Source organism: Eschscholzia californica, unplaced genomic scaffold (genome assembly GCF_041429995.1).
Source record: "Eschscholzia californica isolate CP2 unplaced genomic scaffold, dmEscCali1.0.p SCAF_101, whole genome shotgun sequence".
Classification (NCBI taxonomy): Eukaryota; Viridiplantae; Streptophyta; class Magnoliopsida; order Ranunculales; family Papaveraceae; genus Eschscholzia; species Eschscholzia californica.
The window spans coordinates 1-5000 of NW_028238201.1; the positions used below are offsets into that span (position 1 = coordinate 1).

The 5000-nt window shown below is 34.2% G+C and overlaps 3 non-coding genes across 3 annotated transcripts; 2 read left to right on the forward strand and 1 right to left on the reverse strand.

Annotated features, from left to right (window-relative positions):
• Positions 1-1294: 1294 nt before the first annotated feature.
• Positions 1295-1366, reverse strand: TRNAT-GGU (transfer RNA threonine (anticodon GGU)). Its single transcript has one exon. It is a non-coding gene; the product is annotated as a tRNA-Thr (tRNA).
• A 676-nt stretch (positions 1367-2042) lies between these two features.
• On the forward strand, positions 2043-2126 carry TRNAY-GUA (transfer RNA tyrosine (anticodon GUA)). The gene has a single exon. It is a non-coding gene; the product is annotated as a tRNA-Tyr (tRNA).
• Positions 2127-2523: 397 nt separating this feature from the next.
• On the forward strand, positions 2524-2597 carry TRNAD-GUC (transfer RNA aspartic acid (anticodon GUC)). Its single transcript has one exon. It is a non-coding gene; the product is annotated as a tRNA-Asp (tRNA).
• Positions 2598-5000: the final 2403 nt, after the last annotated feature.

Sequence of the window (5000 nt, forward strand, 5' to 3'; positions counted from 1 at the left end):
GAGCTCGATTCGATTATTCCCGCCTATTCTTAATAACCACCTGAACTCCGAATTGTCTTATGACTGAACAATCAGATGCATTTTTTGAAAGAACTATTCAAGGAGCAAGTGATCCCCTCTCTCGCCACCAGTTTCTCCTCAGATCTACCCCCGCTCGAGCAACTAATCTTATTCTTTCTTGGATCTTGTTCGTGAGATTGAGAAAAGATCAATAAATTTCTCTATTCTCCTAATTTCTATGTATATTAAACTATTACAGTACTATATATAATTTGCATTTATTACTTTTTTTTAGTCTTTCGTTTTTTTGTATTTTGATTGTTTTTTGTTATTTTATTGTCTTCTTTGTTTTTGTTATATTTCCTTTCCCTTCAAATGAATCTAAAACTCCGTAGTATATCTTTTCACAGGTCGAACCAAAAAAGACATTTCCTATTTTTTGTCCCTGTCCCTAAATGAAAGTCCCTAAATGAAATACAATATTAAATAATAGTAGACTGGAAATGAAAGTCTCTTTCTCGCATCCGTTCTCCATCACATTGTCGAGACAAAAATCTCGGATGCATCGATATGGAAATATTTGGTACATGAAACCACGATCTGATGTAGATATAATAGAATATAGATCTTTTTCTGGAATCAAAGAAAGATAGTCAAAAATAGATGGCTTTTGTGTTGTGACTCGGAATAACTCTTTCTCTGTGTAGGAACGGAATAGCAATTTATTCCTATGAAGCATCCATTAACAAGAACATTCAATCGGAAATATCGACAAATTCTTGCGTAGCCCGAGGAAATGAAATAAATAAAAAAGGGCGGTACGGTACGCTGCTACAATACAATTTTATCTCTATTGACTTTTAATATCAGAATAGCTGATATAGTCATGATTCAATGGGTCAGGTCCACTTACTTTTTCTTTTGTTGATTTCTAATCTTTACCATGGATTTGATTGGAATATGGAATAATGGAAAAGTAGGAGTATTTGCCGATTCATAACATAATTAGGGTTGGGTAGATAGACTATCTATGTCCCAAGACAAAAAGTATTGAATAATGAAACATGAGTAGGAGTATAGCCTGTAGTGACATAGTCGCCCTCCCAATAAGTGGGATGACTTATCATGATAATGAACAAAGGCTCAACTTAATAACTATACTTATTACTACTATATAATAATAACTTATTATTTATGTTATTTATGCAGATGTTTACTTTTTTTATTACAAATATCAACAATATCTCTATTTTTCGCTCCAAAATGAAGACTCAGACTGGAGTTTTGTGGAAAAAGCCCCTTATCGGATTTGAACCGATGACTTACGCCTTACCATGGCGTTACTCTACCGCTGAGTTAAAAGGGCTCGTTTGATTCAATTCCTGAATGCACCACTAGCCACTATGAGTCTACTGCATGTACCTATGTATATAATATATATACATATAGATAAATAGCGGCTCATTCAGGAACAAGAATTTTTTTGACTTAACATTTTGACTTAAGAAGTCTAGGAAAAAATGCTTATTTATATTTGATAAATATTAATGCAATGAATTGTTTCAAGACTGACCCTAATAGATTTTCGCTTATTGACTCCCATCAGAACGAGATTCACTTGATTAACACAAATTCGACTTCGACATAGATCCAAGATATTTCATCGAATCATGTGATGAAGAGATTCGACACATACCCTGAACCACATTTTTATAAAAAAAAGTCGATTACTTGTTGACCCCTTTTCAGATTTACAAGTTCTACAGCATCCTTTTTGAATAAAAAAAACGAAATTCGATGGAATCATGAAAGCCAGAAGGATTCTTCGGATCTAGTCATACCATTACATTATATTGACAATTCCAAAAAACTGTTCATACTATGAGCATAGTAGGCGATCGGGCGGGTATGCCCCCATCGTCTAGTGGTTCAGGACATCTCTCTTTCAAGGAGGCAGCGGGGATTCGACTTCCCCTGGGGGTAGGGTATTACGAAAGGAGGTTGATCGTGGATTATCCATAAGTCTAAAATGGATTCTTCCTGGGTCGATGCCCGAGTGGTTAATGGGGACGGACTGTAAATTCGTTGGCAATATGTCTACGCTGGTTCAAATCCAGCTCGGCCCAATAATTTCATTCGCCGATCCATCATGAGATGATATAACAAATTTGGCCTCCAGAAACGCCCGATGCGGGGGAATAAAGAAAAGAATTTCTGTTATATCCTTATTTATTTTATTTGTTCCCACATATTCTAATCTTTCTAATAATCTAGTCTGTAAATAGAAGGAAGGGGTTAAAGTAAAGAAAAAAAAATATTTTTTCATTGACCATTGAAAGATTTATTATCAATCGATTTGATATGGCACTAGAATTACTAGTAATACGTGTCGTTCTCACTTCACTAAAGTCCGTATCCATGTGAATAGCAATATAGCGTTCCTGTCTCTGTTACAGCACGGCGATTCTAAATAGAAATATGGTTTGAATGAAATCATAAGAATCCTGTACACCTTATTTACCTGGGATTGTAGTTCAATTGGTCAGAGCACCGCCCTGTCAAGGCGGAAGCTGCGGGTTCGAGCCCCGTCAGTCCCGACCTAGGATCCGATGAATCCATCAATTCATCTCTCTATTTTCTGTGAAGAGGGTGACAAGGAGTAGGATCTAATTCCCGGCGTGGGTCTTTATTTTCTTTTTTTTTCGTGTCTCATCGAACAAATACAGGAATTTCAATTACTTCAACAAGTACCGATTCGTGGGGAGAGACATAGGTAGATTGGTACAATTGTTGGTAGGAACATATTCAATTCAGGATTACAAGAGATACCATACTGGTCTGACTTTTTCGATTGCTTTTGATCCATGGAATGGAATAGAATACACATCCGTTTCGCGGGAGCACATATACAAATTGGATTCCTTTATTGTACGATACAAAATTAACTTAACCTTAACATAGTTAGCCCGAAAGAAGATTTTTCGGCTTATATTAAAACTACTGCCTTTTCTTCTAGCTCCTATTTTGTGTAACCTCAATTCCTAATTGGAAACAGTCTATCTATCTTATTCAAGTTGCACACTGAATTTTGGATATGATATATGTCCCAGTCCCAATCCAAGGAACGCGGCTATTATAATATAAAATAGAATTAATTATAATAAAAGAGAGGTCAAACAAAGATCTACCCCTCTTAGTAATTAGTAAGGGAATGCATAATCTTTTTTTCTTCCTATTTTATTTGAGGGGGTCCTACCGAAGAAAGAGCAAACTCCAAAATAGTGAATTTATCGAAATATTAGATCTTTTATACCGGGATCCATCTTTATGACACCTCTTTGTCTTCCACGAAAATTAGATCATAAAAAAACTTAGTTAGTTTAGAACTGCACTTCTTCTTTTTTCCATTTTACTTCTACTGTTTGGGTTTGTGACTAATAGAAGTGGAAGACGGGTCAGATGATACCTCATCAGATGATTGTATACGGAAGGCTGTAGATTATAGAAAAGAAAGAATGAAAAATTCAGCGGGATTATTGATTGTATCAGAAATCCAATTTTTGATTTGTTATGGATAAAAGATCTTCCTATGTTATACTATTCAATTCTCGACAATGAATCGACTTGATAGCTCAGATATTGTTATTCATGATATTGATCCGATTCAATATCAAATATCATCGGGATGCAATTCATCTCATTGAATTTACAGGAGAAGATTTATCATCTCTATGGGATTAGATCCCGAGTTATTGTGAAGTAAAAAAAAAAAACGATGAGATTATGGAAGTAAATATTCTCGCATTTATTGCTACTGCACTGTTTATTCTAGTTCCTACTGCTTTTTTACTTATTATCTACGTAAAAACAGTCAGTCAAAATGATTAATTTGAATGAAGCTTGACTTCTTAGTTCTTAGTCAATGATTGAAGAAATGAAAGTGATTTGCATTCCGCGCCTTAAATGAAATGAGCGGACTAGAATCAGCAGTATATGAGATCCGATAGTATGGTAGAAAGAAATATATGAACCTTTCTACCACACTATCTATTAGTGTATTGTCTAAAGTTGTACTGTATTCTATAAAGAGATATAGGCTTAATATAGATTAATCTACAATATATATCTTCATATATTTAAATGTAAATTACATATATGTAATTTACATTTAAATAGCACCCCAACCCTAGTTCTTCCCTCCATCTATTTGTATTACTTTCGATCAATCCGAAATAATCGAATCTTGCTCTTACTTTTACGGTTATAATTACTGGGTTTCTTATTATTTCCAATATAGATCCCGGGCTTTGTCGAAAGAATCAAATCAATTATTCTATCAAATAAAAGAAACAAAGTAAGACTTTTTTTAGCATTCCGAACAAATAATTGATTGAGCCGTTGACAGATGATCCAAAGACTTCTATGGAAAATTCTTCAGATTTGGAAAAAAAAGAGTAGTAGATCCCACGGATTTCGAACGCTTAAACCAGGGTCGATAAAGTATAAATAAGAGATTTCTAGGAGTATAAAACAAAGAGTAAGTGCGCAATATGCGAATCGTCCAAATAAGATCTTATTCTTCGTAGTACTTCGTTGGACAACGACTATATCTATGCTGCCTCCGGGAGAAAGTACGTATCTACGTAATAACAGAACGACTTCCTCTTTGAACATGAACAGTAAAGAGGGAAAGAAATTAAAAAGGGGATCGGTTGCTTCTCATTGTAATATCCATATAAAATTCTGGTAAGAACTAGTTAGTTCATCGAAATAGAATATTTAGGAAGAGTTCGGTTGTAAAAAATTTTATCTCATGTGTATCTTCTTTTACTTTACAAATACGAACATGGGAATCATTGAAATGTTTGTTTGATTGAAAGGTTATTATTCATATATTACTATTACATTACTGGATTCCAGTAGAATTTTGAAATGGAAATCTTTTTATTTTAAAACTATTTGCAGAACGATCTATGAAATAATTAATACAGTTTGATTAC